Source organism: Spea bombifrons, chromosome 9 (assembly GCF_027358695.1).
Source record: "Spea bombifrons isolate aSpeBom1 chromosome 9, aSpeBom1.2.pri, whole genome shotgun sequence".
Lineage (NCBI taxonomy): Eukaryota > Metazoa > Chordata > Amphibia > Anura > Pelobatidae > Spea > Spea bombifrons.
This window is the reverse complement of record NC_071095.1, coordinates 30,259,458-30,270,422: the sequence shown is the minus strand read 5'-3', so window position 1 is coordinate 30,270,422 and position 10,965 is coordinate 30,259,458. Positions and strand designations below refer to the sequence as shown.

Sequence of the window (10,965 nt, the reverse complement as noted above, 5' to 3'; positions counted from 1 at the left end):
AATTTGCCTTATTCTCCATTTCAAACCTATTTTACTAGCACCCCACTTATATATCATTGTTTTATTTCTATAGCGCCAACAGTTTACTCAGCGCTTCATCCAGTACATATGTTCACACATACATACGCACGTACACCCTAACCCTAGCATTGGGTAATAAATTAGCTAATGAGGGTGGTGTCACAATGTAATACTTGAATTATTAGAAGTGATAGTAAACGCCAGCACCTGTATGTACCTGGGAGATTTAAACACGGTTGACCCTTTAAGTGCCAGGGGAATGGGCAAGGCTTTGAAATGCTTATATAAAATTCTGGTAAATAATGGTAAAGCCAGTAATAAGAATTACTTAACCTACTGCTATCTGTATTCACTAAAGAAATATCTTATGCATGGGCGCAACTAAAACGTGTGTATCTGCGCTGGCTTGTGTCTCTAGCGTATAAAACCCATCTTTACAGGTAGGGCTCTAACTATAAAAATGGCGGCTTCATTTCCCATTGGCTACATTTTTAGTAGAGAAATACAATTCCACTTAGATAAAGCATAACTTGTCAAGATGTCAGCTGTGTTGTTTTATTGAGGGTTAATCGCGTATAAACAATACTAAGACTTTTATGAATTTGTTTCCGTTTCCATGGCAACAGCCTATTAGTCCCTGCCTTTAAGTCATGTGACAATTAAGTGCTCAGCAAAAATTAGGAATGAGGCAGCGTTTTACAGGATTAAATAATTTTTGGGGTTGTTTTTTGGCAATTAAGTGGTATTTTGTGTTTCTATTGTGTTCCTAACACTGCATTGGGTTAGAAAACTGTTAAATTCAGCAGCGTAGATTGTAAACAAAAAGAACACAGTATCTAGACCTAATGAAAGGGTCAATGAATGCTGTGCACCCAGAAAAGGCCTAATCTTTCGTCATGTAATGTAAATGGAGCGAGGTATTAAAGTGACAATTTTAGAACATTTTATTGCACAACCCAACAATGGCAGAGTTTGGCTACAGCCAGGTGGCCCAGCCAGGTGCTATAATGGATGGACATCTGGAAGATTTCTGCATTTCCGATCTATACGTTCCTCTATCCAAGTGCCCTGACCATATACATTCATTTCACTTTTTAACTCTAAAAGTTGCATCTCCTCTTAACATAACATGTAATACTCACAATGCTACCAATATCATGGGGTCATTCTAGAAAGAGGCATGTCCAGTGTCCTATGTACACGTGTTAGAATATATATATATATATATATATATATATATATATATATAATATAGATAGATATTAGATAGATAGATAGATATTAGATAGATAGATAGATATTAGATAGATAGATAGATAGATATTAGATAGATAGATAGATAGATATTAGATAGATAGATAGATATTAGATAGATATTATATAGATAGATAGATATTATATAGATAGATAGATATTATATAGATAGATAGATAGATATTAGATAGATAGATAGATATTATATAGATAGATAGATAGATATTAGATAGATAGATAGATATTAGATAGATAGATAGATATTAGATAGATAGATAGATATTAGATAGATAGATAGATATTAGATAGATATTATATAGATAGATAGATATTATATAGATAGATATAATCTCAATACCTACATATATATATATATATATATATATATATATATATATATATATATATATATATATATTCCTCGATGTGTGTGTGTGTATATATATAACTCTCTCTATATAAATAACTATTAAAATAAATATGAAAGAGAAATGTTAGACACATTGTGCATCATTTATATGAAACACTTCTATTCCATATGTGTTTATATATTTTTGTGTACACACATCAGTAATATGGATACTTTTGAGTTAATGTATAGAATTTAAAACGTACACATTCTATATGGCACTGTCTGTTGAATAATGTCTGTTTGATGCTTCATAATGTATGATAAGATTAAAGGAGTAGGAAGTTATATGCACACATGTTATAAGCGCAGGTTTTATACACAATGTGTACATGCTATACACTGACACGTGTGCATTAATGTATACGGTGCGCGTGTGTTGTGTATACGGTGTGTCCGCGTTTGTTCAGAATATTTCCCCGGAGCGGCCGGTCTCTGCCCGCGGAGTGTTCGGTGCAGGAGCTGAGCGGAGCCGCTGCATCCAGACCACCCGGTGCTGAGCGGCCACCGGGCCGACGGTAACGGCACAGAGACCGAGCACCGGCACGGCACACGGGGCACGGAGCTGAGTACAACGCCCGCGGGGAGAACCGCCTATGTCTGTACACATATATAGGTGTGTGTGTATCTAAATCTGTACATATATCTGTATATATCTGTTTATATGCGGTTTAGGTATAGAAAACATTAAAGCCGCAGCATGGGCTTAACACCCACAAACGGAGCCTAAACACCGGGGCTTCCTGTGAGTACCGACAGATTGCAAGTTAGGGCACTTTCCATGGAACTATAGTATAACTAATCATTATATGCACATATAGATACATAAATATATACTCAGACGTGAATGTAAAATATATGTATGTATAAGGAAGCATTTAATATAAGAAGTAAATGGAAGATATTAGTATGTTTGTATATATATATGTGTGTGTATAATATATACTATATAGTGTTTGCACAATTGTCATTTAAAATATTAAATGTGTCATTCACCCCAAGAGCTAAAATTAGGAACAAAATTAATAATAAAAAAAAAAAACAGCCAGGATTCCTAGTGAAATAAAGCATTATAAATAATACACTGTGCAGGGTGACAGCTCTGTTCAGTTTTGTTTTATATTCACACGGTATTTTTTTTTATTTGTAGTATTTATAGTAAATTGTATTGTATAGTTATTGCATTTTATATTTATTGCGTTGTATATTTTACCGAATATTGTATTTATTGCAATATATATATATATGTACTGCACTGTATGTATATTTATTGCGTTGTATATGATTATTGCACTATATAATACGATACTGTATGTGTATATTGCACTGTATGTATTATACCGTATGTGCATTTTTATTGCACTGATATATATTTATTGCACTGTATATTTATTGAATAATAAATGTATTTTCGTCCCATTCAGTGCCCAGTCTGTCTGCCCCATAGGGTGTCACCCAGTGAGCTCTGTGCAGTTCCCAGCAGCTCCCAGTATAACCAGTCCTGATTTATGCTTTAAACCAGTGTCTTGCTCCACTTCACTTTGCCGGCTGCTTGTGTGAGTTCAATGGGGGCGGGTGATGACATCATTTTATTTCACATAATTCCTAATTTCACAATAATACATTTTTTTTAAAAAATTACAAAAAAAATCACAATTTACAAGAATAATTTCCCGAGTCTCGCCATTATATTTGCTCCGTGGAGATTATTCCCCGGTGCTGTGTATTTGTGTGTATTTAACATTCCTGTACACGCTCGGTGTGACATAACTGTCCCTTATATTAACCCTTTCAAAACTAGAGAGGGGAAAAAAACCCTGATTTGTTTAATTTTGAAAATTACAACAAATGTCACGGTGGGGAATTATCATCTAAACTGTGGTTATTTGCAGAAAGCAGGGTGACCCTTGTAATCATGCGGACAGCAAGGGGTTAATTGGTAGAAAAAAAGGGTGAGATTGTAACTGTGTTAAAGTGGGGGGGTAGAGAAGGTGCAATAATAAGTAAGGTCTGGGCATTTAGGGGATCAGTGGGGCAGTTGTTTGCTAATAGACTAGCAGACTAGCTCTATAGATAAGCAGACAGGCAGAATGAACTTCTACACACCAGCTGCTGTGGACTACAGCTCTCATTATGCTCAGGCAGTCATGATTAGGCTTGCAGTCTATTAAGATTCCCTCTTGTTTGAGATCTGCACGATTTGATGGCCAAGGCTGGATGCAAGGAGTCCCCCAGCCATTGTGGCAATTCTAGAGTTAAAAGCATCAGCCAAGGGGTATGATCGGTATAGGGGGTGGGAGGCAGTGCGGTTTGGGGGCAGCTGGGCCCACCCTGTATCGGTCTCCGTTTATCCCGGGGCCGCTTTATTGTTATTTTCTGTTGCTTGGTGAGAAAGTTGGACAAACTCCCTCTGCTGAAAGCGGCCGGCGGTGTCACCTCCCCGGTGTGACCGGCAGGGGGAGCTCGCAGGTTGTGTCTGGCTTCCAGCTCGAGTCTTAACGGGACTGCCAACAGTATTCTAGGTGACTGTGTCACACTTACAGAAATCAGATACAAGAAGACACCACAGATGAATAAACACGCGTGAGCTTAAAATATAACGTTTACTAAAGCTCATATAAGTCGCTTGATGTAAGGTGAGGGGAAGATATTAAACCCTGATTCAATTTCTATTTCTCAGGCTATACCCTGCCCCAGCCTCTTCTTACTATGTATAAACCATAAATTATTATTTTAAACATAAATATAACTGACTTGAAGTATGAAGTACCGATGGGGTTCTAAAGATAGAATGATTTGATCTTTTATTTTCATTGTTCGGTGTTAGATTGTAAGCTTTTTCTCTGCTTTCAAGGAATGTTGCTTGAAGATGAGCAGGTCAGTGGGGGTGGTAAAGTCACACAAAGTCACATAGAGTCACACGGAGTCACACTCAGTCATGGGGTTTCTGCCAGTATCCCCAATAAAAGGTCATTTGGAATTCTGCAAGCACAAGAAAAATAAATAAATTGATATGATTTATACCCCTTTATTCCTCTATTTGCCCCCACAGACCCTCACAATCACTGTTAAATTATTAAAGGTAATCGAAAAAATGATATATAAAAAGGCTCCATTATTGCAGGTAGCTGTTATTCCTCCGCTGGCAAGTTATGTCACTTTTGTATTATTATTATTATTATTATTATTATTATTATTTTTATTATTATTCCTTTTTTTAGTATAAGGGATCGTACATTTTCAGACCCTAAAAATCGGCAATTCCCCATTCCCAGAAACCGCTTCCAGAAACCCACCTGCATAGGCTGTGTATGTGGCGAGGAAGAGGTTAATGGAGGCAGCCAGTCCCTGACCCAGAAAGTGGTGCAGATGCTGCGAGTCTCCCACTCCGAATTAGAGATTGGAAACTAATAAGAAATGATCAGATCAGTCTCTGGACTCCAAATGAAAGCTTGTGCCTGATTCTGTGATGAAGAGCACTTTCTACCTGCCGTAAAATGGTACTTTGCTGCACTCTATTTCTTGGGGGGGGGGGCAGATCTTTGTAAACTATACTGCATCATATATGTAAGTATGAGGTCATCGGCATTCCTATTAGACGTGAGCGAGATCATCGCTGGGGTATGCGGGGGTCTCTAATCCAGAAGAACCCCTAGCAAGAGCCCCCCTTTCATTAATCAGGGCACTAGAGTGTGAGTGCTCGTATTAACCCCTCACATACCTCCTGACTGTATATAATGAATCAAGACACCCTTAGCAGGGAGAACCTCCTTTTACTAAAAGGTCCGACGTAAAACAAGTCGAGTTTCATCTAAGATACATATATTTATATAATATATATTTGTGTGTGTATATATGTGTATATATATATATGTATATATATATATGTATGTGTGTATATATATATATATATATATATATATATATATATATATATATACTTTAAGGCACAGTATAGATCATCGGTGTAACTGTATGAAGATTCTCTTTAAATGAAGAACTCTGTAATCTGTCCAGAAAAACTTCGTCCCCAGGAGTTTTAATTAATTGTCCCACAATTTCTTTTAATTAATTGTCCTAATGAATGTGTTGCGTCCCACTTTAAAAAGATTGTATACTAAACACACATTCACAATATTAATAATAATTATTTTTATTTTACTTTTGGTAAATTATATTTAATTTTGTCTGTTTAGCAGAATCCAGCGTTTTATATCCTAATTATTTCACCTTATTTTAAGACCTGAGTCTAAAACAAAATACAAAAAAAAATTAGATCATAAATACTAATTTTAGGAAAATGTCAAAAATATAACTTTTAAATGATTACGTTATTAATTTACCATAATTATTCCGCATATAGGATGCTCCTCAAACATCAGGGAATATGTCTTGAGATGTTCTGGGTGATATGTTGGATTATCTCGTGTTTTATGGGAAGTTGGGTTGAAATTTTAAATCCAGAGACATAAGTTTCATGTTTTGTGGTTTTATCTGCTGAAGATCCTGGTTACTGATCAGTTTCTAGATACAGTTTCTATCTCATATTAGATTGTAAGCTTTGGAGGCTATCAATGTGTCCTCTGCCAGGTGGGGGCAGCTGGTTCTGTGACCCCCAAAGATGATGGGGGTTTCTAAGATTATGGCAGCAATAGTAGCTGGTTCTGGAGCAAACGCAGGGTGATTGTGGCTATTATGGAGAATAATAATAATAATAATATTTAATAACTCATGCTGTGTGATAACTCAGGGTTCTGGTTCTGGAGCTGGAAGGAGTCCAGTTCTGGAGTCACTGCTGATTTCCAGAGAGGGGGGAAAGGGATCTGGAGCTGTTGAGATAATACAGAGATTCAGGGCTGCAGTGTCTTGATCTTTCTTTCTCTCCTTCTAAGGGACCTGTAACTGCTTTTTGTTCCTCCCCAGCACATTTGGGGGGCACACGGGGTGGGGGGGGGGATCTCCATGGTTCTGTTCTCATTGATCACTCAGTCCTGACTAATGCAATTATCCCCATCAATAGAAGGCTGCGGAGAGGATCATTATGTGGGTGACGTTGATAAATGATCTTGGCTGGGGTATTTTTTTCTTCTCTGGGGCATCTAGTGCTGACCCTCCCACGGATCCATGGTCACCATGGAAACCACTACACAAAGATTCGGTTTAACCCCTGCCCTCCCGTGCTCACCTTTATGCCCAGACCCTGTGGGTAGTGCATACTGTGTCCCTTCTCCCAGCAGTGGTAGTTTGTATTCACATCAATGGATCTACCATGTTAACGTGTAGACCCCCCCCCCATCCCTGCTAAGTAAACTGCCTGGAATGCAAAGGTCATTAGTTACAAACCGGGGCGGAATAAATGCAATTATTCCTGGTATGTGCTGCTACCTATACACCCAGGGATGGCTTCAAGGTTACACTGCTGAGCAGAACACAATCTAAAAAGCTTTTTGCTGGGAAGGAATTTCCAGTAAGAAGAGGCCTCTCCAGTCTCTCCATCATGTGAATATTTGATTTCAGTAAAATAAGAGATATTGAGAGCAGTAATTGATTCCTAATGATTCAGAAATCGATGGCGGAGGCCGAGGGGTGTTTGTTTATTTTCTTTCTTGTTCTGAGGCTTCAGCTCCGGTGACTGAGGGGCCGGGGCTGGGAAATGAGAAGCCGGCGAGATCATCCATCATCCCTGTCAGAGGCAGCCTGTGCTCCCCCCTCTCCACCACTATTAATATTAAAATCACTGCGCCTTCTATACAGCCCACCCACCCACCCACCCTATACATTCTATAGACACCAACATCTGCCCCTCATCCATACACACATATATCTATCCCTCTATCTATGCGTGTTTATATAAACATATATACTTATAAATACATATGTGTACTACATATATAAAATATATATTATCTGTGAATATATATTATGTCATTTGTTTATAGCTATAGCAATATAGTTACACAGATAATATTTATATATATAATATATAGTGTGTGTGTTTATATATAAAACAATTTTTATAGCTATAGAGATCTAATTACAAATGTGTATTATATACACACGAGTGTAATTGAACATTAAATGCACCACAGATAAACCACCTCGTACAAATAGAAATTCACTGAATTAGAGTGTAAGCGCTTGGGGTTCTCTTCTGCTTGTGCCCCCAGCGTGCGTATAATTACACAGATAATATGTATGTATATATATGTATGTATATATATAGATATATATAGATATAGATATATAGATATATAGATAGATATCATAAACTTATAGCTATAGAGATATAATTACATATGTGTATTACACAGATTACATATTATATATATTGTAAATGAACATTAAATGCACCACAGATAAATCGCCTGGTACAAACAGAAATTCACTAAATTAGAGTGTAAGCGCCTGGGGTTCTCTTCTGCTTGTGCCCCCGCGTGCATTATCCGTTTATGGGAATGATGTATTGATGCAGCGCTACGGTATGCGCGGCGCTGTGCGAGTGTAACGGTCATTTATTAAAATAGCGGACCGATTAATTCACCGGCAACGAATATCGGGCCGGGATGTTGTTCGGATCGTTTACCGTTAAATGCGATCATGAAATAAAACGCTGCTTATTTAACACACCGATCTGCAGATATTGTAACGAATATTTATTGCTTTTATATTTTTTTTATACTTATTTTTTTATTAGATGATTTAATCAGCTGGAGGGTTAAATTCTCCACCATTTACCCCCCCCCCAGCACTAACTCTTTAGCTACCGGACAATGACAAATTAATGCATTGGCGCATTAACCAGTGAGGCGCCCGGTAGAGCCGGTAATAAATCCCGTTTACTCCGCGGAATTATTTGTGAATTTCTTGATCACCCTTCAATAATACCGCTTCTTGATAAATATTTCGTTGGATACGTTTTAGCAGCAACGATTTTATTATAAATCGCTGCAGTATTTTAATTTGCTGAGAAAATCTTTTGATATTTAATTGAATTGTCTCCAACCTATAGATACAATGTAACAAAACTAAGAATAATAAAATCCTGTGTATAGAAACATTTGTATTTATTGTGATTTACATATTTCTAAATAATAAAAGCCCTTCAGGATTTTATCACATTTAATACATTTGTAAAATATATTTTTTTTCAATAATTTAATAATCTATATTTTAATAATTATTCTAATATTAATATAGTAATTTATTATTGTTACATTCTTATAGTAGTTTGTTACCTGCTAATATATTTATTTTAATTTTTCATAAATAAAGATCTGTGATCAACCCTATTTTAGATAGGAGCACAGATCTAATTGTAAAATATTAATATTTTTGTGTCCCCCCCCCCATAATTTTCAGGTTAGAACCCATTAGACTTTTATTGTAGGTGTCTATATATATATATATATATATATATATATATATATATATATATATATATATATATACACATATATATATTCCATCACTAATGACCTATTTGATGGCTAATTTTTCTCCATATTGTGACGTAATAGCAAATCTCCAAACCCCACATTGAGAGCACACACAGAACCCCACAAAAAATCCAAAATGAAATATTTATTACCGCATTTTGTAACACCTTTTTTTTTCTTTTTTTCTTTAAACATAAACTCACAGTCCTCATACAAGTATTTTAATGTAAATTTTGACAAAGCTTAAAGGTAACAGCATTTTTCTCTAATGAGGAACACGTGCTGAGAAAGAAATAATCCATGGACATACAATACCAATCCCACAGCAGGTTTTACTAAGAGAACATTCTTTTTTTTTTTCAATTGAGGTAACACATAGAATATCTAACATGAAACATTAATAGAACAAACTCTGAACAAATTCTGTTACAGTATTGTCTTCCCTTCACAATCTCTCTTCGCACTTTCGCAGGCACACGCACATTCTCTCTTTTCCACGCGCACTCTTTCACCAGTCTTTGAGTGTACAATTAAGTTCAGTTTTTTTTTCATTTGGTGCAAAGACCAGATTGCAGGAATCCCCCCCCCCTCCATCCATACAAAGGGGTGTCCACATCAATCACAAGGATAAAAAAAAAAGTGTCTCTCTCTGTCCTTGTGTGTATAACTGCCCCCAAATAAATTGTCCTGTAGTGCCAAAGGGGCAGATAGACACTTCTCGCACCCTAGAAGGTCTTGGATCTCCATGGTCTTTCCAGGATGTGCTCTATGCTCTTCTGCAATGGTCACAAGTGATAAAATCCGGTAGCTTTCCATAGGGATGGGTTCTGGCTGAGCCAAAACAGTCATTCTTTTGGGAACAACACACATAGTGTGGAAAAAACAAGGATATCTTTTTATGTCTCTTCTAAAACTATTTAAATCAACAGAAATGTACAAGTTAACTTAGTTCCTATGTTTTATCCTACAGTAGTTATATCTTTCAGTCTTTCTGCTTTTCCAGAGGGGACTTTGTGGTTTTTCTTTCTTTCCGGGCATTAACTAGGCCCATTTGTTTGTTTGTTTGTTTTTTCACATTTGTGTTCTCGTCTTGTTTCGTTGGTCCTTAGTTGTTTTTGTTTTTTTTTTTGATGAAAATGACAAAATGTCTGTTTTTTTTTTTTTAAAAAAAATCACAGCTGTCTGGAATTTTACTTTTAAAACTGGTCAAAGTTCAGAAGTCTTACATTTTGCTTTTCCCTTGAGGTTCCTTATATTGTTGGGGGGTTGTGTCGAAGAAATGACTCCCAAGTGCTAAGGGAGAAGGGGTGAGGTGGTTTGGGCGGACATGGTCATCCCATGGAGAGCCAATCCTCTGTGTATGTACACGGCTCGTGATGAGGTGTCTTGGCTGATGTAGGGCACTGGTGGTCCATGTCTTGAGGAAAGAGGGTATGACGACAACTTGGGAGGAATGAGAGCTGGTTGTACAAACTGATACCCATTAGGACCACCCTGAGAAAGACAGTCCCCTGGCATGTCCTGCAGACCTGGGAAAAAAGGGACAAAATATTATTGGTATAGACGGACAATGACTAGACAATAAAAATAGTTAAACGACTCAGTATTCAATAATTATATATTTTTGAGCATCCTAAATGGGTTCAGAAATGAAGAGAAAAACGTAGAAAAACCTGATTTTGAATGCACTAATCTCTACTAGAATACACAAGCCTCGTATACACATTACTAAAAAGAAATAAAAACAAAAACAATATAATTTCCCATCATATTTTAGTTGCGGCTGCATCATGTTGATAGATAAATGCCATAAGCAGCTGAGTTCTGTGCTGCATGGTAATTTAA

General features: G+C 36.7%; 1 protein-coding gene across 6 annotated transcripts in view; it reads right to left on the bottom strand.

Moving 5' to 3' along the window:
• Positions 1–9,250: 9,250 nt before the first annotated feature.
• The window catches only part of MEIS2 (Meis homeobox 2), an 82,832-nt gene continuing 81,117 nt past the window's right edge, over positions 9,251–10,965 (bottom strand). For all 6 annotated transcript variants that reach the window (XM_053475639.1, XM_053475641.1, XM_053475640.1 and 3 more), the window contains exon 13: positions 9,251–10,649. The gene's annotated coding sequence lies outside the window, so the exon portion shown is untranslated. The remainder of the gene's footprint in view (positions 10,650–10,965) is intronic.